This window comes from Grus americana, chromosome 21, assembly GCF_028858705.1.
Source record: "Grus americana isolate bGruAme1 chromosome 21, bGruAme1.mat, whole genome shotgun sequence".
NCBI lineage: Eukaryota > Metazoa > Chordata > Aves > Gruiformes > Gruidae > Grus > Grus americana.
Genome location: NC_072872.1, coordinates 6,058,388 through 6,081,737, shown reverse-complemented (window position 1 = coordinate 6,081,737; position 23,350 = coordinate 6,058,388). Strand labels below are relative to the sequence as shown.

Genomic DNA, 23,350 nt, shown 5'->3' with positions numbered 1-23,350 from the left:
ACCGCTCTGCAGCCAGGACGTCTACTGTCTTGAAAAAATAAAATAAAAAAAAAAAAAAAAAAGTGGGAAAAGTTGTTGGAAAAGCGTCGTGCTCCCTGCCTGCTTTTGCCCTTGTTTTTCTGTGCTGTTTCTAAAAAATGCTCTCGCCTTGTTTGAACTCCTTCCCTCCCCTCCTATTCCCCTGGCTTTTCCCATTTAGGTGAGGAAGCGACCTGTTCTTGACACAGCATCCAAGGTAGATCCTGTGACTGACGCCGGTCCCCAGGCTTGACAGAAGACTTGCCAGGTTCTTTGCTTCTGGGTGGACCGTGAGAAGCCCTTTGCATTTTTTTTCAGGTGATTTAATCCGCAGTTGGCCATGCCGCAGACGGCCCTTTGCTGCTGCAGGTGCATCGCTGCAAGTGGCACATGAAATGCCGAGCGTTCTCAAGGGCACTGAAATACATTTCTTCCGAGTTGTCTCCATGCAACAGATGATGGCTTTGAGGAGAACAAAGCCGAGGACCATTTACAATAGAAGCGGAGCGTGCTTCGGTGAGTACGGAACGGTTGCTCCGCAGCTGTCAGTGATGCAGAACCTCGGTGTTTGGTGGGAAAGGAGTGACTCTGGGCTGCGGGTGAGACCCGTTAATGTTTGTTTCACGCTAACAAAGGCAGGAGTGCTGCAGGCAGGAGGAACAGGTCTTTGCCTTCCTGCCCACGGAACTCCGCTAACACATCTGCTTTCTGCTCTGCACCGTTGCTGAGGCTGTTGTTCAGCAAACTAACACAGCATCTCGGTGTTTACAACACAAAGCAATTCCAACCCGCGCCAGCTTCCGTCCACTGCCCTAGCTCGCAGCTTTCCCCTCACTCAGGTCCACTCACCCCCTCTTTTACCTGTCTCCCAGACAGACAACATCCGCCTCTGAAAGCCAGGGTCTTACCGACATTGCTATGAGACAGGGTTATGAGCTTCTGTAAGCACAGCTTATGCCACGCGATGAAGACCGAGACGTAAAGATCAGCCTTGTACCTGCCACCTGTTCGCTTTGCCCGTGTTACGTCGTGCCAGAAGGAAAACCAGAAACCAACACAAGGCAGTAACTCACAGAAACTGGCACAGAGCTGGAGGAAGCGGTTGTAAAAGAACTAAGAAGCTGCAGTGGAATCACAGAGCGTGAGATTTATTGCTACAGGTACCCAAACTCACAGTGCCACAAGTTTGGCGCTGACAGAGGTTTGGGTCAATGCTCATGTGCTACAAATATTTTTAAATAAGCTCAACAGAAACCAAAGCTGATTGCCATCACAGGTGCACATGGAGATTGATGCTAAGGCTGCGCTCTCCTGCAAAGCAACCTGTCTGGTTTGGTGGCAGGGAGGCAAGAATGTATCCCCCTCGAAGAACACGCATTTTCCGGGGCATCTGGAGGATCACAGGCTTGTGTGGTTCATCCTTGCACCAGCGAAATATCTACATTAATAATGTCAGCAACTCACTGCCACATACATAAATAAGGTCATGACTTCTAAAGCTGGATCCAACACTGAACAAGAACTTTAATATAAAAAAAAAAAAAAAAAAGGCGGGGTAAGGCACAAGGGCCAGGTTCTGATTTTACTCACACGAGAACAAATCACATGTGACTTCATTGGCTCCAGTTTCCTACCTGGATAGCCGACCAATTGGCCCCCGGTTTCTTATTAGGATAGCCCACTTCCAGAATTCCTAGGAAATTCAAGATGGACACGAGCAGGAGTAGCAGTTGTGAATTAAAGAGAGCGTTTTGTTTGTTTTTTTAAAGATAAACTACTGCCAAGGTGTTGCTCTTGCCTGTTGCTACAGCAAAGGGTGGCCATATATTTGAAGTCCATCCCCCCCCCCCCCCCATTTGCCTTTGCTTGCTCTGGTCACTCGGTGTAAACGGTCAAACTCCGGGGAAGGGCGAGGGTGAAATTCCGTTTCATTATGGAATGACGCCATTATCAAATAGTCACCTGGACTGAGTCACTAGCAGAGTGATGCAGCTTCTCAAATCATTTGTGGCATTTCCAAAGGTCGTGGGGGGGGTGTCGCGCATCCAAATCCCTTGAATTCCAGTTTGCTTTGGGCACTTTGCTGCCTTGGCTCTTTCAAAACCGCCAGCCGTCAGTTCCCCCCCGTCCCGTCTGCACCCTCCTGTACGTCTGCGCAGCTGGAATAACCACGGTGCCCTTCCCGGACCTCCCTACCACACCAGCACTGCCAGCGGAGAGCCGGTCTGTAAGGGATGGGACCTACTGCAGACCCAAAGCCATCCCTGTTTATGGCGAGCTATAGACCTGTGCCTCCCCGGAGGAGTTTCGCTGTTCTTTTGTTTCCTGTGGTATTTTCTTCAGGCGTTTTATTTCATATACCACCCCGGGAGACTCCCAAAAGCTTTCTAAGTACAAACGATTGCTTGGCAGGACTTTTCTCGTTGCTGTACCAGTCAGGGTAACCAGGCATGTGTCCTCTTTCAAACACGCCTTGGGTTCCTTTCAGAATCCGCGGCTACTCGAGTCTGGACCTGTCTCTCGGATGCCTCCGGGACTCCGAAGCGATGCCAGTGAGCAGCGAACTCCTGAGATCAGGAGGCTCCACCCATAGTCCAGCAGCCTGCCCTCCTTGGGAAGGTGAGAGGGATGCCCAAATGCCTCCAGAAATGAATTTCTGCTGAAAGCTAACATTCCCATAGTCTAAGGGCAAACGATGGCAATCGTTTCAGTAGTTTTACGGCGATCAGGTTGTTAAGGGATATGTGTCGTTCCAGTTATTTCTTTCTGTACCTTGTGAGCTCTTCAAACCCTGACAGGGCCCCATCTGTTGCTGCGAGTTACTGGCAAAGCGTGTTACAGTCCAAAAAAGCAGTTGCTTCACGGTGTCAGATGGGGCCAAATTTTCATGAGTGTTGTCAATCGTGCTTTGCATAAACCGCAAAGACCATCCCACGGAGCCATGCTGCTAGCTATTTTTAATTTTTCCCTATGGAGAGCAACCCAGTAAACTTAACCGTTTATTCGGCATAGCCAGTCATCTGCAAACGGTTTAGAGCTTCAGATGAGGACAGATTCCCTTGCAGTGCTCCGGAACTTGGTTTCTCTTTTGAGCTGCTCAGTTAGCATCTGCCGGTTCAATTCCTCGTGAGAGAAATGGGCGCCGTGGGCGACGCTGAAGAGCCCCTCACTTCAGCCTGGTCTCTAAACAGCAATAAAAGGTCACTGTGATATTTTGGCAACATCAACCTGGAATAGATGTGGACTGCTCCCTTCAGAAATGGCTATACATTTTTGAGCTGTATGCAGATGCAACCCGTAAATTCTATTTTTTTTTTAAAACCATTCAGTCTTCTGGTGGCTTTTTAAAGAGCGAGCTAGCTTCTGTTTCCATCAGCTACCAGCACCATATACTTGTCCCTTACTGGAAAAGTACAGTCTGCTATGAATAACCACATAGCTCGATGACAGATGAACTTGTCTTTGATTTATCAAGTTTATGAAAATGCCCTGAAGGGCTGGTTAGGTATCGCTAAGCATCTGACGGTTACAGCTCTGGCCTTGAATCGCCTCACCAAGATCAACTCTTACTGTACCGAAAGAATGATTAACTCTGCGTTTCATTTCCACGGAAACAGGCTCTCACTGCTGCTTAGGCAATATTTCTGTGGGGAAGCGCACCTCGCAGTATAAACAGAAATGGGTAAAACTATTCGCGTACGTACAGCTGGAATCACAGCTGACCTCTCAAGTTGAACCTATTTACTGGCAAAAAAAAAGTCATTTTTTTTTCCAGGATCAGCAGTGGTTTGACAATAGTACCTGTGAATAGAAGTAGCTGTATTTAGTAACGGTACATCAGAGAGAGCCACTGGAGGTATAAACAGGAAAAAGATGGGGATATTCTCAGGAATAACAGGAATGAGGGGCACGGCAGGCTCACACCCACATTTCTCTGAAACCCCCTAAATATACCACATACAGTATGTATATGCTGAGCCTTTGCAAGATGGGGAACTTTCATCCAGGACTTAGTCCTGACTGAAACCATAAAAAGTCTCCAAAGCGTTAAAAAACCCCCCCAGATTCCTGGTTGCTGGAATTTGAGCGCTTAAGCAAATCTGCTTTAATTTTTGTAACCACAAGCAAATGCAAACCCTTTACATTACAGCCAATACCGACAGTTAGGACGAGCTCTGGGACAGAAATCACGGTAAGCGTTAGGCATCCGGGGCACGGGTAAGTTTACAGAGGCTCAGGAAACGCGAAAGGCGTTGGGTCTGAGCTGCAGCCCAGCAGAACGGCTGGGTCCGGGTGCCAGGGGCTCTGCGGAGCACAGCTGAAGGGATTTGATATCCAGTGATTTGTAGTGGGAATCACCTGGCTCCGCTCCGACCCCGACCAGCAGCTACTCTGGCACAGCACTGAGGAGCTCTAGGTAAGAAACGCGTCTGTCTTTAACCAGGCTGATCTGCTGCCGTAGCACCTTGGAGTTGAGACGTGGGTTTGTTGGGCGAGGGCGCTGGTCCCCGGGGTGTTCGCGCGGAGCTTTGCTGCCCTGCGCGCGGTGCCGGTTCCTGGCTCGCTCCCTCTGCGCCAGCCTCTTCCTCCAACGCAGCGCGATGGTTCCTTCTCCTGCCCGGAGGAAAGGTGCGTTTTGGGGAGCAGCAGGACATTTTCCCCGCTCTGCTTTGTTTTTTCTGCTGTGTTCTAGAGCAGGGACTCGTGGGCGCTGGCATCGATACGGGTAAAGAGGCAGCAAAGTGCAGTGGCTGGGAAGAGAGTGGGGGGGCTAAACCTCTTGCCATTTATTTAGCTACCAAGTTAGTGTAGTATTGAAATAAAAAAAAAAAAAACTCAAACCAACCCAAAACAAACCACAGCTTGCCCCCCCCCCCCCGCCCCATACCCCCTATCCAGACAAAGGGCAGGAAAATGGGATATAGCGGGGAACGGGAGGCCGCTCGGTCCCACCAAAGTCGTGCTTAAAACTTCTAAGTTGCAGCTATGGGAGCAATCCAGTTAAAAAAAAGAGTTAAATGCAGTCTGTGTCCGACTCCCTTTGTTCGCCATACAACCACAGTTAACGCAGACTCTTCCTAGTCTTCTGCTTGCTATTTTTTTAAAGTCTCTTTATAGGCAGCACCTTTGTTCCCAACCAGTTCTAAAATGGCCTTGATTTTAGGACCCGTTCTAAGGGAGGTAAAGGCCAAAGCAAGCAATCTGAAAGAGCTGCGTGTTATTAACTCATCCTAGTGTGTTTTCAGGTTTCCCTTTATTCAATGGTCCTCAAGGCTTTTTCTCTCGCTCTGCATGCATTTATTGAAAGGATAGGCTCGCAAACAGTCATCAAATAGCAGATAGTGAATAATGAGTTAGGCTCGCACACAGAAATCCAAAAGGGTTTGTTTCGAGTGGTGTTTGGTATGCAAATAAAATTAGCAATCCAAATGAGGTTGTTTCTCCTCGGTGTTTGCTCAGCCTCTCCCTAGCTCTGGCTCCCGACTGGAGGGACTGAGCTAATGCTTTAATGTAGTCTCTGAAGTGATCTGCATTTGGACACCAAGATGAAAATAGAATCTCCGTCAAATTATCGGGTCCTCTTGGTTCTTCCAGCCCCCCCCTTTATCGCTGTTTAAAAGCGAGCAGCAGTCTCAGAAGGTGGGAGTGAAACGGGGGCAGAAGTGCCCCAGGGAGGCAGCCGTGCTCCTGCGTCCTTGGGCACCCCGCGCAGGCTGCGGGCTCTGCGCCGTGCCCAGGGACTAACGCTCTAACCCGAGCTTGGAAGTAGTTTTGATCCCGTGTGCTCTTAAAGCAAGTTCACAATATACGGAAAGAAAAAAAAAAAAAATGCTGTTGCCTTGAAAAGGTCGATAGTTTGATAGAAGGGTATATTATTCATTAAGCAGCTTCTTTAATACTTCAATCCACTTTTGTTGAGTAAAAACGATCAAATAAATGATGTGTTCATAGTTTCTGTAGTCTAAATGTCTTGAACTTTGTTCTTGAATCGGTTCAGTTTGTAACGGTTGTGCCAGGAGGTGCTTGTTAAATTTACTGCCTTGGGAGCTGACTCCACCTTTCCTTGCCTAAAATAAACTGACAAAGGAGTATGAAAAGAGCTTCTCCCAAGCAGAAGTTTCTTAAAGGGGCTAGGTATTCTATTTTTTTCTTCCCTACCACCTAAGTATCGAAATAGCCTTCTACACGACATTTAGGGCTGATATTCTGAAGATGTAAAGAACATCCGTACCATGCTGAGAACAATCCTCTCCATCGATGGGGCTTTCGTCATGCTTAAAGGTGGTATGAAGTGATTTTAATGCACTGGAGATTTTATTGCTTCATGATGACTAATAAAGTATTTAGAAGGGTTCGAGCTGGTTTTTTCCCTGTAAATGTTTTTATTTTTACAAAATACTAGGAAATCTAAATGTCTTTTCTTTGTCTTTTCTTACCTCCCTGTTAGAAATCTCTGGTTTATTTTTGCTTGTTTTTAAAAGTGTTAATCGTAGGAGAGGAAAGGAGGTGCTAAACTTTTTTTTAAACCCCATACATTGCTATGCCAGTATGTTAAATGTTAATGTTAGTAAGTTAAAGCCAAATAAGAAGACTGAATACTTGGAGTCTACAACAAAGTCTCTTGGTTATTTTCTTCTGCAACTGTCTGGACAAGTTATTTTCTGTGTGTGCCTGAGTTTTCCCAATTTTAACGTGTAGGTGATACATAGCAACCTGCTTGCAGTGCTGTCTTCAGCTCATAGTTGCAAAGTGTCTGGGGGAGAAGGGGACGTTGCCCTCGCGAGAGGAAGGGCACAGCATTAACAGACCGGTGACGGTGGTGTTTAGCATTACGATAGCAAACAAAGCCAGGTCTGAGCCCCTTCCTGGTGCTCATAAGCTGCAGTAGGAGGCATCAAAAATACTTATGTACTTGTGGGAGGCAAGCAAACAGGAGGTGTTTGAGGGCTGTGTTCGGCAAAACGCTGTCGCCGGTCTGACGCTGTGCTTGATCGCGCAAAGGCGTAATGGACTGGCGCCTGATGATGTACAATGTACTTGCATATTTTACCTACTGGTATGTAAATCATAATGCAACAGAGTCCTCAGAACTTTTATTTTGTACACCCTAGCACAAGCTGTAGGCTGGTAAATGGATGTTTAACTTCAGGAGTACCTGTGATCACCTTAGAACGTTAAGCATGTTGTAATAAGGGCTTCAGGGTTTTGGAGGAACAAATAAGGTTGAGAAAAATTCTTTTTCACAACTTTAAAGCCAATATTTGTCACTGCTTTTCAAAACTTTCAGTACAAAAACATTTTAAGTCTAAGATTAATAAAAGAGAAGTAGACAAAAATGAAAGCTGCTCAGTTTCTTCCAGCCCTAATACAATAATTTACTTACAAAGGTTTGTTACTGAAAAAAAAAAAAAAATCTACTAGGTAACAAGACTGAAAGCAGGGATTAAGAAGTTGTGCCTGTACCTAGAAACCAGAGATGGTGCTGGGTACTCTCTGGAGTTTCTGCGGCCTTTTGAGTACTGCTGCAGATATTACAAGTAGCTGGAAAGTTCCTACTTGCCTTGCTCTTACGATAAGTCCTCAATCAACAAAGCAAGATGTAATTACACTAGGCAGAAAAGGATTGCTTCCGTTTTCACCTTGTCTGAGCCCAGGCTATGCTGATAGCAATACATCTTTCTGCTCGCTGCTGCTCAATTCAGATAACCTACCCAGGGTGTTCCCTTGCCACTCAAAGACAGAGAAATAAATAGGTGTTGCTTATTTCCTTCCCACTGCTTTCCGCAGAGGGGGATTTATTTTAGAATCTCTCCCCCTTCGGGAAGGTGGTATCTGTCTCGCTAGTTCCAGGATCATAGGGTATTCGAGTCAAAAGTCTCCTCGGCTTTTTGCAGATTCAGATGAGGAGGTCAAGTAACATTCAACACACACGTATATGTTGAGGAATTACAAGAGAGAGCTTACTGCTTGCACTCTGTGAGAAACACTAGGCTCCTGGCTTGGGTAAGGACCATTTTTTCTGGATAAAGGCTTTGTTTAGGTGGGAGCATATTGAGAAATTCCTTACCTCCCCCCTGCCCCAACACACCCAATGGCAGGTCCTCTCTTTAGAAATCAAGGATATTTCAAAGTACAGCTTGCTGATTGGTTTCGGTCTCAATGTGGCTGGCTAGAACTTCGAGCGGGGCGAGGATAAGGCAACATTTTATCTAGAACCCCAGTTCAGCTTCAGAGAGGTGCAAGCCCCTCGGGCAGAAGTTGTGTCAGCCCAGCGCGGTCCATCTGAAGCCAGCGCAGGAGTCGCGGAGCTCTGGAGCGCGCTAGCCCTGCAGCTGCATCAGTCCCATCCGAAGGAGTAGAGATACTCTGAGGAGCTGGCTGTATCTCCGTACTGAGCTGTACTGAGAAGCAATTATCGCTCCTGGACAGAAATTATGAGACTGAATTGAAGCATTGGGGAATACTGTTTACTTGGCTTAAACACACAGAGATCTGTATTGCTTCGAAATAAATTCAACTCAGAGATGGGTTGAGATTCAATTCTTTTATTAAATATACAACTAAAATGCCTAAAATTAATAACATAAGCTCTAAGGCAGTGAAACAGCATGCTAAATAGCATGGAAGATATAAAAATGTATTTATACAACAGCAGCTAGTGAGACTTTTCTTCCTACTCCTACAAAGAAAACAATCTTTCTGTATGTGTTTATCCACACAAGTGGATTCTAGTGATAAAAACAGTGACAGTAGAATATTCATCAGAATAATTACAGCAAGCTACTGGTAACAGAATATGTGAACACAGCATTAAGGACTACAGTCCTATCTTCAATCTCTTTGCCTTCTCTGAGAATGTTTTATGCATACCTACCCTTTCAAATTGAGTGCATAGGACATCTCATGGGATTTTATTTTATTTTTTATTACCAATTTATCCAAGAACACATTTTAATAAAAGGCATGTAGTTCTCATTTTCACTTGCTAAAAGGTGAAATTTGTTTCATTTCAAGAAACACCATAACTCAAAAAACCCCCTTGAACATCATGTTGAGCATCTCAGGAAGACAGAAATAGAAACAGTGAAGCTTCCAATAAGACCCTGTAGCTTCTGTGTCCAACACTTACCCCCTGGATTTCAAAGAGAGGCATATAGAGGAAAGGAAAACAATAAATCCATCAGCTGCAGTTCAGGGATAGCACAGCTAAAAGTATAAAGCGTAGTGGACTAACATCTTGATGAGGCACTGCGACACACCGAAAGAAGGAGCGAGTTTCCACACAATAATTGTACTATGAAAAGGAATACCGTTTGTACCCTGCAAAATGAGACTTGCCAGCATGAGTCATTTTAACCAGGACATAGATACCATCTTCGCCATCTGAGCAGTTTTGGGCAAGGCGATTTCCTAACTGGGAAATTCCTGACAATTTAGTGAGACTTGATGCAGAGAACTATGCTATCTTCCTTCTCACGCCTCGGGGCACAGGATGCTCATCAGCTGAGGTCAGGAATACATTCTATCGTGCTACTCCCTACCACCACTGTTAAATTGCACAACTAGGGGTGCTGTATTAAGAAATCCAATAACTGACATAGGCTGTTGCTGCTTCTCAGTATGGGGAGGATAAAGGCTGGTAGCCACGTGTGGGGAATCAGGGCACTTCTCAGGGAAAACACCTTTCTTATTGTAGAATTTGACTAACTACATCTCAAATAGAAGATTCGCTGAACTGAGGGCTTTGCAAACCCGTTTATCTTATAGGATACCTTTAAAAGTACTTTTCTCAGTGTAAAAATAAAGCAGACCTTATTCAAAGGAGTAGTAGGAGCGCACTGACATATTACTGAATTTTACGCATTTATCAAATAGTTTCCAAACAGAAGCAGCTACTTAAACTGACAGCAACCTCAGATGACTACATGGTCCAAATTTAGCCAGAGAAATTCTCTCCATCTTAAACAACAGCAAAAAGCCTCAGTGTTTTCTGTATTGAGTATCGGAGTAAATCTTTATGACGAAGATTTTAAGATTCAGAAACTATTGACTTCCTATGCCATGGCGCTGGGAGTTTTCAGCCGTGCTTAGTCTGCGGTCTTACCATCGTTGGGAGTAACGATGGTCTCTGCTTAGCTGATTTAGTTTTATGACATCTTCTTCAAAGCTACTGGGTTGTTATGTCTGCACCCATCAAATTTCAGGAAAGCCTGACGATAGGTCCAAAAGTTACTAACATACAGATAGCTAGTGAGTACAGGAGCCTAGTTTCTTAGGGAAGCAAGTTCAGAAAACATACCTCGACCTACCTACGTATTATGGACGCGCAAGCTTATACTCTCTTTTCTCACCTCTCTGTACTTCTGCAGGCATCGCAGTACGTGTTTGTTCCCAAGACAGACATAGAACCAGTGCACTCGAATAAGCTTTCAACATAAGCCCCAACTCCAGTGAGAAGACATCAGACTTCATTGATTCTTCTGATAAAGGCAAGCTTTTTTCTCCATATTTCTGCCAAGACGAAGGTTTTTGCCGATGCGATTGACGGCATTACCAGACAGTATTAGACAAAAATAGCTAGATCTAACTTTGCCTGGTAAGACAGCAATCAGCAGGCACTCGGGCTAAAGGAAACCACCAACATTAAAGGACTTTCTCCAGATCCAGGACTAAAAGATAGGGCAGGGAAAGGCTGAGGGCCTTTCGCTTAGACAAAGCAATAACCAGTAAATATTTAACTTGAAATACTTGCTGATTATGAGGCAGTACAATTATGAAAACACAACTGTTTCCAGTTCACTGGTATGTAAGTTAAAAAAAAAATTGTAAAGAACTTAACTTACCAACAGCTCTGTCCACTGCATCCCTCTTGCTGTGAAATCGCCCACCGTGCCCGTGTCTGGTGCAGCCCCGCCAACAGTAGCACAGCAAGACCGTGGATGCACGTGTTTCAGCTGCGCTCTAAACGCCGTGCCCTCAACAATATTAAACCTCCTCTCAGTGAGACAATTTTTTTTAGAATTAAATCTGATGCAGACCAGGCTTTGGACAGCTCTTAAAACATCCTAAGAATCAGTACTGCCTGCGGAATTGCTCTCCCGTGGAACTGATTTAAGCGAGATGAAAATCAGTAGGAGAAGGAGAGGGAGAGAAAGGTATTGAGGCAAAAGGGGATTTTTCTAGGTTGCCCCTGGCTCTCATGACTAACTGTCTCTCTCTAAGACAAGACTGAATGGACGCTTTCCTAAGCATACATCATCATGGGGGAGGGAAGGGGGGATTTCCCTGGTCTCCGTTTCTTTTAAGGTGACATTCCTGTGCCTGCCATGGATGCCCAATTAGAGTTATCTTCTTTCTTTGTTTTTATTTACTCAACTCCATCCAAGGTTAGGACCCATACTTTGTTTTAAGAGAAGATGGATGGGTGGTAGGTGTGCGCTCCGATTCATCTTCTTTAAATGCTTGTTAAAAGCCAATTTGCAGAGTCACTCGAATTTCACACCATTTCCTCAATCCCTTGTGAACCAGTTACTTATTAACACAGAGGCTAATCAGCAAAGAACGCTTCTCTGCTTCTTCCTTCTCTCTCCTGTTTTCCTGAGAATTACAACCTGCAAGGGCAAACACAAAACTGAGCTTGTTCCAGTCAACCGGTGGAGTTAAAGCAGGCACAGCCAGCTCCTTTCAAGCTGTTCCCATTGTAATGGAAAGAGGTTTAAGTTATACACCAGTTGGTTCATTTTTCCTACTTTCCATTATTACCTAGTAGTTTTGGCAAGGAATCGTACGTGAACTTTACTGCAAAGGGTTGCAAAAACATTTAGAGCTTTCCAGTGACAAAGGCAGAGAATGCAGAATTTGCTTTGTACCACCGTGTGGCTACACCAGGTCTATTTTGGAGTAAAGGAGGGGATTAATACTAAGTTGAGGACGAGGAAAATATTTTGGCGCTGTGATTCAAACACAAATCAATACTTGGAATCCATTTAAAGATCTGAGGCGAGGAGTGTGTGGTCAGAGCGTGTGACATTGCCTTGTATTTCTCACAGAAAGGAGCTGAAAACCAACAGGTACGACGCTGAAGAATCAGTACAAGGTTTGTGCACCATTCCACCTCAAGTTAGATCCCCAAGAGTGCTAAAAACCGCTCCTTGTGTAAGGACGAATCTCAGCTTGTATAGTGGACTATAAATGAGTTCTGATATGAATTCTTATCCTCTGCAGGTGGACCAGGTTGTCTGGAGAATACGGACTTGGATTAATCGGTCAAGGAATCGGAAAGACCTGGAGGGTAAGCAAAGACTGGCCCTGAATATGTACGTGCAGTTCAGGGAGGAGGCATTAAATATCACTAAACAGAGGAGGGCAAGACTTGCACCTAAGTTAGTCCCCAAATTTGGCCTGCAAATATATGCTTTGTTTGAGATACGCGAGCAATCCCAGAATCTGCTTGCAGAATCAGGTCTTTAACGCGGCAAGCAATATTACCAATAGCAGTGCTGAAGCTTGTGCTTTTTTACTAAAGCAGATGGAACTGGACTCTCTGGCTCAAATACGATGTGACAGGGCACTAAGATAACACTCTTACAGTAAGAAGAGTTCTCCCCAAGCACTTGCTCCTCTGTTACCCAGGAAACTTGTTTAAATCTGACCTCTATGTCATTTGAGAAAAGTACTTTTTTCCTTAAGGAGTCTCGGCTTCTAATCAAAGCCTCATCCATTCTCAGACTCAATGCAACGGTGTACTTCTACGTGAGCTGCTACACAGTTAGACTGAATTCTTGTGAGGTGGTAGCTCTTCATGTGCCTCTGCGTGGTTAGGTAGAGCAAGGTAAGCATTCAGTAGCTGTTCCTTGCCTGGGTTAAATTCCTTTGTTTCTTAATGGAATGATAAGAGTGATTAACCCACCTGTTCTATAGGCTGAAAGCACTGCCTATAACAGGGCAGGTTATAGGGTTGAAAGTTCATAGGCCGTTCAACCATGGAGGTATAATTGAACTGTAATTGGGAAGAATGACCTTTGCAGCCAGCATCCTGTCCTAACCACCTTTCACAGCCAAGCATGGCAACCTACAAGCAAATCTTTCAGCCTCCTGGCCAAGAGCTGTGCCACGCAAACACATCACAGCTCTAACCACCGTTTGGCGAGAAGAAAGCATTACCGTGCCTCTGAGAAGACACGCGTTTTGTATGTTTGAGCTGACATGTCCTGTCTCACCTCCTTCACAGCAACGTCAAGGTTCAGTAGCAACTAACGGAATGGTTTCCGGCAACTTCTTTGTTGGAAGTAGTTATGATTATAGCCATTTACTATATCTAAAAATACTTGTTAATATGATTGCCAACATCCTTACCCTCTCGTCCAAATGTTCCACTTTGGCCTAAATTGTGGTACAGTGTCTTTCTGTGAGAGCTCTTCCTGATGCATGTTGTTGTTTGGTTCACCCTTTAAACATCGTTACCAGACAGTGTTAGAGTAGATCCAAAAAATCCAGCACTGTCTAGTAAGATGCCCACAGAGGACCATAGTCTGTCCAGCAGTTGGAGAAATGAAGCATCTATTAATGATTCCACAGTCTTCAGGATGTCAATGTTCCATAAAAACTAACAGAAACAGCTTGAGAAAGATGGCCTTACATCACTGGGTGTGTAAATAATTTACCAAATATGTGATGGGCAGAAGGAAGACATTTGATATTAAAGGCTAGCTTGAAAATCATGGTGGATTTCAGGAGACAAAGGTAGTATGAGAAGTTGATTCAATAAAGATCTAAAATAGAAACATAAGGTTAAGTTCTATTTAAACATGATGTAAAAGCAGGAAGATTTCTTTTGTTTTGTTTCTTGGCTTCCTCACTCCCTCCTCCCTTTTGATTCACAAAAATACCAACTGATTCAAGTCTTTCCAATCAATTAAAAAGACATACTGAAAACTGGTATGTAAAGAAAACAGTATTATGAAGGGCACAAAAAAGTGACAAAGATGGCCTGGCATTTAACAGTTAGTTGCTTTTACAGCAAATACTTTATTGTATTGGCTTTAGTTTAAGGGATGCAGACAAATTTGAGGCTTAAATAAAAGTGACAGTGACAGGAGACTTAGGTGTACAGTTGTTAGACAGTAATGTGATTAAGCATAGTGAATACTGATGATAAAATTGATAAGGTATCTGTCTGCTTTGTTGTTTGGGGTTTTTTTTCAGAAGAAGGGGAAGTTTGCTGTAGCACGTCATGCAACAGAGAAGGTAAAAATCCAGCACACGCTTCTCAACATTGAACACTTCCTCACGTGAGAGCTCCGTGCCACACTAAGTGGGGCTGTTCCTCTAAGGGCTCCGGAGTTCGGACTCTGTCACTGACCCACTGCATCACCCAGGAGAAGGCAGCAAGATTTGTTTCATCTTCCTTTCCTCACCCCTTATTGTTGGTCTCGGGGTAGCAATGGCCTCCCACTAGGTGATAGCTTAAGAGAGCTCTGATCTGAGCTATGTGCTGTGTAGGTGCTGTTATACTGCCTGTAATATTTATCCTAGCCACAAGGTACTCGTAAGTCTTTGTGGATCCAGCACAGTATTTCACATGGTGTATATGCAACCTTTCTATCAGACTGAACTGTAAAGGAATACATTTCATCCAAGCTACGCTTCAGTGAATCCTTCAGTTGACGCTTCAGGATAGGGTTCAGGGAAACAGCCAACCTTCTCGGTGCGAGTAATTAAAACCCGCAGCACACCATGTATCAGTAAGAGATCCCGGGGGGAGGTGGGATGGGGGGGGGGGGGGCAGGATGCTGCTATTGTTGTATTTTGGTGCTTAACACCTGCCAGGTACACTGAAACACCTGCCCATAAAGCCATGTGCCAGATAAAAACATCTAACAGCAATAATACCCTTTCTCGGTGATAGGCTTTATAAATCATTATTTACAGCACCTTTAATATCTGATAACTGAGAAGTATAACTTCCTGCATTGCTTTAATTCTCAGTAAAGAACAAAAAGCCTCCAAGAACCATTTAAGATGACATTCTCATTTCCACTAAGTCCCTTTAGACTGAGCTAGTTCTTTCAAGGTGACTTTAATGAATATAATTGATTTAGGGAAAGAAACCTCAGAGAATAAGAATCAAGCCCATCATATTTTAAAATGTATTATAATATTAGTCCAGTAAAGTAATAAAAACAATCAAGGGGAATGGGAGTTAAGTCTCGTTCTCTCTCTCCTGCCCCCCCGCCAAGAAGTGACAAATGATCTGAAAGTATATCTGTATAAAAATAAAATTTAACACTTATACATTACATAAAAGTTCAAAGTTTTAAAATAAATGGCTTTGCTATTAGAACATTCTGCTGCGGAAGAGAAGTCTAGAGGAATTGCTGTGAAAAGGAACGAGTAAGTTACAATAGCAAAGCTGAAAAAGTAAAGTCCACTTGATTTCAGTAGTCTAGTTCTTGAATTATCTTATATTTAGATGAAAAGAACATTTTGATTTCGAGAGAAAATTATGAACAAGAAAACTCAAATGTTACATTTCAATAAAATGTTTACTTGCGTTCTCTGGAAAGCTACCCTTGTTTAAAAGTAAATAAAACTAACATGTTTGGAAAGAAGTACCTACATTCATCTTACTGCGACAAAACTTAACATTTTCATTTGAATGCATTCTACTGTTGCATTATCAAATATGTGCTCTGTTCCACATTCTGCACGGTTTTCTATTTACAGGCTCACTCTAACATTATTTTATCTTTCTAGAATAAGGACAAGATTTTCTCACGTTTGCTTTTACCCTTTATTCTAGAACCCAAAGCATTTAATTTTAAATTTACTTATGCTTGGGGGGATTTGACAGTCAAGCATGGATTTCTCTACTGGCCGCTAACCTGTTTCCAAATTTGCTGTTGAACTTTTCCACGTTGTACACGAAACACCATCATCATCATTACCAGGCAGTATTAGAAAAACAGAAAACATCCAATGCTGCCCAGTAAGATGGTAATGGCATCTCAGGATCACGATCTACAAACAGCAGATACACCACAGGCTAGAAAGCCCGACTATTTGGAGTAGGGGGGGGGAGAATACCACCTGTAGCTGTCCCTCCTTTGTGATTTCAGCAATTATCAAATGCTATTCATTTGGGAGAGGTGGAAGCAACATCGTTCTGAAAAATTATCCCAGAAATATTTGTACAGGTCACGTAGTCCTGGCTCTTCGCACCATCCCACACCTCCCCGCACACACCTTCAGAATTGTCACTTACCAATAAGTGGTCTTATTTATATTTACACCTAATGAAACACACTTATGAACTGAAAAAAAAAAAATGTAACAAGATGGTATTTGAGATATGGGCAATTACAGCCAACCTTATGCCCTGTCTGCTAGTGCAAATTAAAAATGTGGGGAAATGCAAAATCCAGGAAGCAACACAGGTTTGCAGACTTTGGTATATGACTTTTACCTTTCTTCCAGTACCTCCAACCATTTAAACTTTATCTACTTTTTTATATAAGCAATTCATGTTTGCCGATTCCTTCAGTCATCTTTTAATCTGATTTATATTTGGGGAGTCCAAAGATCTTGCAAAGCATAGTTATTACAAAGAAAGGCTGCTTTTTTTTGCATTTTTGGGAGTTTTGGTAATTTTTATCAGGATGACACTGAACCTCATCGGTCCCACTAAAGCAACTAACAAGCAGACATGCTCCACTTAACCGTTACAACAGAAAGTGTCTTTCCTACATCAATAAACTAAAGAAAGTCAACAAGAAGGAGAATTAGACAATAGCTCTTTGTCTGAAGTACCCTACGTGTTAGATGGGATAGCTGTAGCTGAAATGAAAGTAGGTAGAATGGAGGCTTTCTAAACAATAAAACCCCCGGCTGTGTTTGATCTGTTTTGATACATAACAACCAGATCTGTTATCCATTTAATATGGGTAATAATAATTTGCTAGAACAACCACAGTTTACAAAAATCCCATGATGCTTATTTATAATTAGAGCAAAAATATTCAATTGCATATGACTTTGGAACCGTTAACCATCTGACAAGAAGAATTTAAGAATAAGGTAAGATTCTGGATAATTTTACCCTTTTTGCCTGAAGTCTAGCATCTTTCTAGGGTGAGATTTGTGAGCCTTTTTCTTTGCTGCCATATTGACAGAACAGTGAAGCAGAAGTAGCCAGAATTTTGAAGTTCTCATTCTGTTGCTTCAACTTCTATTTTAGAGGGCTTCATGGCTTTTCCCCCCTTTTCTTTCCTGGCTGTAATGTCTCTCTGCAGTCTGGGGATTTTCTTCTTCAAATGGGAAAAAAAAAAAACCCAACCAAAAAAATCCCAAAACAAACAACCAAACAAAACCTTACAGCTGTTTTTCAAGTAAGGTAGGTGCATTGAAAGTACACATTTGTACAATTGTACTAGAACCGTATCATCCAAAGTCTCACTTAATGACCAGAATTAAGTAACTGGTACAAGACATTCTCTCGTAGTGTCCCATCAGTACTGACATGTCAGGTTTTTAATAGTGCAAACAATGTGTCTTTCATTCCTTGAGAAATTACTCCTTCCTATTTGGCATCGATACTGGAGGCTAAACAGCTGATTTTCCATTAAATCCTTAGAGACTGAAGGTGATGAACGCATGCAAAGAGGCCTGGATTGTCCAACCTAAAAATCCCAACAAATGAAACCAGACCGCTGATAGAAAAGTCCATCCAGCAGTGCAGAATTACAGGCCAGAAACACATTGAGAGGTTCTACCTGTGGATTCTGCTCTCCTCTCTGTTGGGAGAGTTTTATGGTTCTGGCGAGAAGATATTTTGAGGGGGTTTCAGAATAGACATCAGTTTTACTGTTGCCACACTTGAACCCTTGCCACCCCTTTCACTGTCAAGTAACAAAAAGGGTTGTTTTTTTTTTTTTTAGCTCCTTGGTTTGGACATTGATCCAAGAGCTGCCAAAAAACGAGTTGTTACACTACAGATTTAGAGCAAAGGATGCTGTTCCATAAGCCACTTCTTCAAAAATCCATTCAAAGATTTGTCTAAAGTCATGAAACTTGGTCCCTTGAATATGCACTATAATACGATATATCCCGTCACTTTAGAGCGAGCGTGGGATCAGATATTTGAATTTACCAACCTAGTTCTGCCCTAACCACAACATGCTATCCCCTTGGCAGCAAATGGAAGCTGCTGTGTGGATACAGTTTGCCAGTGCTTCCTACAACTGAGGTGGACAAGGGAACGTTTCTCCCTTGAACTTGGAGTAGAAAATACCTGAGATGTCAGTGCTTATAGAGAACATAGGGTTTTGGTTTTTTTTTAAGATGTCCTTTTCAGCCGATAAAATGGCCTTTGCTTGATCTTAACATTTTATACAACGGTAACGTTGGGAAGCTGCCAGGGAACTACTTTCTCACTTAAAAATAGTGACTGCAAAAGGAAAAATGCATAAATATTTTACATTAGCATTCAAGTGCACTGTCATTACCCCACCTTCTCATGGCAGGGAAGGGAGTGATGCTAAGTGTGTCACAGACTATCAGACCTACTGCGAGATGGGAGGTTGTGAAACCTGCACCCTTGCCAATTTTCTGAACTCCGTCAGAAAATGCCCTGAGCTACCAGATCTAGCTTTAGATCAGACTAGATGACCTTTATCAGCCCAACCCAAACTAAATTTTCTATGACCTAGTATTTCTGATGACTTCTCAAAGAAGCTGTAAGGGCAATTCAAGGCAATCACCATTTAATTTCTGATGTACTGGAAACCAACCCAACAGGAACAGGCGTTGGCATGATCCTGCTGTTTTCCAATGGTGCAGGAATATTTCAGCCTGATGCAAAGCACTTCCGTCTGTGGCCCAGCTAGAAGGTGACATCTCCTGCTTTTACAAGCATGAGAGAAAAACTGTCCTAGAAATATACTCTAAGCTAACAAATCATGGCGCTAAGGCATTCAGCAGCAATCCTGCCCCTCCTGGGTCTCGGTGGATCTTCCCCTATGCCAGTTTCTTACTACTGGAACCTTTCAACAGTTTCAGAGCTGTTGCACCGACCCAGATGCGTGTTCAAGCCAAAAAACCACATGTACATAAATGCCACAAACTAACACTGAAACGGTATAAAATCCAAATCTTGCCAAGAGATTCAACAGTAGCCTGCTTTCTGTGTCCAGAATGTACAAAACAGTGCCAGTGCACTGATATCTAGCGAGCAGTGTTACACCTCATATCACTCCTGCTCACCAGAGGTGGAGAACACCTAAAATAAAGAGATATTTCAATAGGAAAGGACAGCGTTGGTTCTTTCTACAATAGGTGTAGGCAAAAGGGAAAGTCAAAAGGGATAGGAAATGAGGAATTTTTTTAGGGACTTTTCTGTTAAGAACTCTTTCACCTTCCTGACTTTGACATGTTTTGTGATAGAGAAAAACCCTTGAGGTCAAATTAACTCTAAGCTTAACTCTAGCTCTCACTAGAAATGCCCTTCCTTCTACTAATGCTGCTTGGAAGGTCAAAGTTTCTTCCGTAAAGCAAGGTGAGTGCATTAGATGGGCTCATTGCAAAAAACCCACAAGGTATGCGAAGGGAGCGCTGGCCGTTTTTCATCAGCACTACACAACAGTCAGGCATAGTCTGTCCGCAACCCTCAGCCCAGGTGTTCAGGCAGTTCTCCAATGACCTGGAGAGAAACACAATTGTCCATCTTAATTTAAAGCTCCTTCATTTCTTACCTCACCTTTTGCAATTGCAAACAAAAGGCTAAGTAATCTATGAGGGGGTGTGCTGCTACAAATACACCGATTCCAAAAGAAATGAAATTGGATCAACCAATTCCCTTCACACATGCTGAGAAAAAGACCAAAAAAGAAAAAAAAAAAGGTGTTTTTAATTAAAATCCTTTTCTTAATATAGCATCTCCTCTGCTGACAATTTTTACCATTCATTCATTCTGCTCCGCCCCGACTCTCTCTGCTAGACTTACAAACTCTGTACAGCAGGCATACACCAGAAATTGGGCTACTGCAGGTGGTGGAGTTGGGTGAAGACGTTTGGCCAGTTCCATTCTGCCTCCACTCCCCACAGCGAGTGACAATACAAAATGCAAGTCATTGCCATGTCAGGTATATCTGCCAAGAGCAGGATTTGACTCACAGTATATTCCTCTGAAAAGACAATACTGTGATATTACGCAATCAGAAGTCAGAGCAGACCTGCTAAGTCACCCAGTCCTTCCTCCATGCTTCCTCCATATCTTGATAGAACTTTTTCTCAAAAGATTCCTGTGCGTTAGGGCTGCCCTAGACTGGGCTCCTGAAAGCCCTTGCATTAACCACCTCCTCTGCAATGTCCTCCAACTCTGTTTCCAGTGAAAATATGGACTCTTTACTGCTGTACAGTGTATCAAGAGAGTATGGTGAGCACACCATGGATCAGGCTGCTGCTTCCAAAGGAGTTACAAACACCACCTTCACAAACGTATCAGAACTCATCGCAGCGCTACGCTGACATCCAGCCAGAGCTTCAACAGTCACTTCTTACGGCTGTCCTGTGTTGACTTCCATGAGAGCTAAATACCTGAAGATTAAGTCAACCAGCGGAACCTGCATCTGGAGTTAAAAAACCCCCAAAACCCACAAACAAAAAAACCCAACAAAAAACCCACCACAAAACTAAACCAAAAAACCCCCACCTCTGCATAAGTTTCATATCTAAGCTGGGAAATGGTAGCATGCCACAACAATTACAAAAGCACATATTTCTTAGCTGCATAATGCAGTTCTAATAAACAATCCTTATACCTTGCTGTTGTGTTAATCATTATTGAACCTGACAATGGCTGGTGAATTTTCTTTTCAAAAATTTGTATAACTTATGGCCTATCCATCATCACTGTGCAATGAAAATGTTGTCTTTTGCAGGGAAAAAAACAATTCTAACATTGTATCAGACAAAAATACTGTGAAATAGTTTCCAGGAGTACCTAAGTCCTTCATAGGGCTCTTTTTGGAACTCTTTGAGAGCTAATCCATTAAAATAATAATAATAATAATCTGCTTGGTTTGCATAACTGCTCTCAGTAATAGAACACAGCACAAGAGAAAGAGCCTTGTGTCATCTTCTGCACAGTACTGCATCTGCTTAACGTCTTTTCCCTTTAGTGCCATAAGGGATACTTTATATACAAAACAAGAAGTTCCAGAAGTTAATTATAGATATCAAATTCAAGGGAAACAGGAAACTTACACTACATACAAAAATGTGGCAATTTTCTGCTTATATTATAGCAGTCAAAAGACCAAGACCAAACCTCGATCTCTGCTGTTACACATCTACAATACCAAAGCAAGTTAAAGAGTTTATATAGCTCTTAGCATCACAAAACTGAGACCACAAAGTTAACTTTTTCTTATCATGGGTTTAGTACACGGAGTAGCTGCTACTTTAAAAGTTTAATAGCAACTACTATGTTAGGAAAATGATTTTATAAAAATTAGCTTAAATGGATAAATGTATTTTTTTCCAATCTTTTAAGAAATACATTTTGATCTTCGCTTTAGCATGTGCAACTCTGTACACAGGATGGAAGGAACTTTCACAATTCTTTTTGTTTACTACAGGAGCTGCCAAAAGTTTCATAAACTAAGGAATGTTTTGCCTTGTGTTCCCCAAGAAGGTGACACAGCCAATACCACAGAATCAACATACCATAGCCACCTGCGAGCCAAGGCCAACGACAAACTCTAAGGCACAGAACCCCCCAAAAGGCATGGCATCCTGCACAAATGAGTTATGGATTCTATTAACCTGCTCAACCTGAAGACAAGTCAAATGGAAGCATTCACTTCTAACGCACACATTTCTCAGATGAATCCTCATTTCATGCCCAATAGTAATTCTAGATCTTCCGCTTTTTTCATGCTAAATCCCACACGTTTGTTTCTATCTAGTTCAGCAAATAAAAATAGTTTGTTGGAAACTGATAGCATGCTTATTTCCCATTGGACTAATAAACAATTTCAGCTCATTCATTAAGTCTGTTTCGAGTGAGACTAATTTAATACCTAGCAAGCACATGAATTATTAGTATTTACCAAAAAAAAAAAAAAATTAAAAAAAAATCTGCAAACTATCCAACCAGCTTGTTGCTTACATTACCATTGCCAGTGAAGTAAGCAATTCAGAGGCGTGAGAATTAGAATTTCTGGTTCCGTAGAAGATGGCATTTGCTTTTAGTACACTCAATACAAATGAGGCACTAGCACACAATTAAAAGCAATTAAATGCTTTGTCTGGAGAGAATAGCACTAAGTTATCATGGCAGAAGCAGGACCAGTCTAAGATACATCATAAAAATAAAATCTCCAAGCCAATTAATCTAGCATATACCTAATATATTGAGAAAGAAATCCTTCCTTTCACCACCTTCTTCTCCCCAAGACAGTATTTTATAGGTAGGCCAGCAAACAGGGGGAAACTATACTTCAGTCATACGCAGGCTCTCTCAAAAGTGGCAAGTCGAGAAGAGAAGGAATGAAAAAGACAGGAGAGGAAGGGAAACATGGAAGAAGTGGGTTATAACCTTACCGTTGTGAAACATCAAGGCACAAAATGCAAAGTAAAAAAACCCACAATGCAAAAAACCCCACCGCCAAAACCCCCAAACGCCCCATCTCATTTTTCCAAGTCCTCAATAGTGTGCTTTCTCTGGCTATTCGGTACCCATGAAATATAAAACCGCCCTAATGGTCGCCCAGGTTACCGACTTCATTTAGTTAATCATCACCATTATTACCAATGTTCAGGCCTTGAGAAAAAAGGAAAGAATGACTGAAGAGGAGTGGAAAACAAGGAACTTAAATGAACCCCACCCCCACTTTTTTTTTTTTTTAAACAGCACTAGTAATTAGCTTTGTACCTATATTACCTTCCTTTCTCCTCCCCTCTTCTACTTCCTTACCTGCCTCCCCCACTCGCTTCTCAAGTACGAGGACAAAGTTCCAGCAGCCTTAAAACAATTGGTTATCAATTATCCTGCAAGCAGGAGTACAGAGATGACCATTTTTACCCAGGTAGCTGCAGGTCTGAAAAAGAACGCAGCTCCAGTGGGGGGAAAAAATAACTTGTTAGCTAACCTGTAGGACTGAGCCTTAATCAATAGTCAACGACGATGAAAAGAACAAAGCGTGTGAAACTTAAGCCTTTATATCTTTGAGCTCCATCAGATAAAAGCTATACCTGGAGTTTGAAAGGACAGACAGGCTTATTTGAAAGCTTAAAAGCATCAATGCAAACTAAGTTCTGTTTTAGAGTTAAG

At 42.7% G+C, this 23,350-nt stretch overlaps 1 protein-coding gene and 1 long non-coding RNA gene across 2 annotated transcripts in view; both read left to right on the top strand.

The window, feature by feature from the left end:
* Positions 1–10,591, top strand: part of TNFRSF18 (TNF receptor superfamily member 18) — a 62,571-nt gene extending 51,980 nt beyond the window's left edge. Inside the window, exons 19-21 of the mRNA XM_054849865.1 lie at positions 337–534; positions 2,507–2,637; positions 10,389–10,591. The gene's annotated coding sequence lies outside the window, so the exon portion shown is untranslated. The remainder of the gene's footprint in view (positions 1–336; positions 535–2,506; positions 2,638–10,388) is intronic.
* Positions 10,592–12,080: 1,489 nt separating this feature from the next.
* Positions 12,081–21,878, top strand: LOC129215894 (uncharacterized). Its single transcript, XR_008580113.1, has 3 exons — positions 12,081–12,115; positions 12,244–12,310; positions 21,654–21,878. It is a non-coding gene; the product is annotated as an uncharacterized LOC129215894 (long non-coding RNA).
* The last annotated feature ends 1,472 nt before the right edge of the window (positions 21,879–23,350 follow it).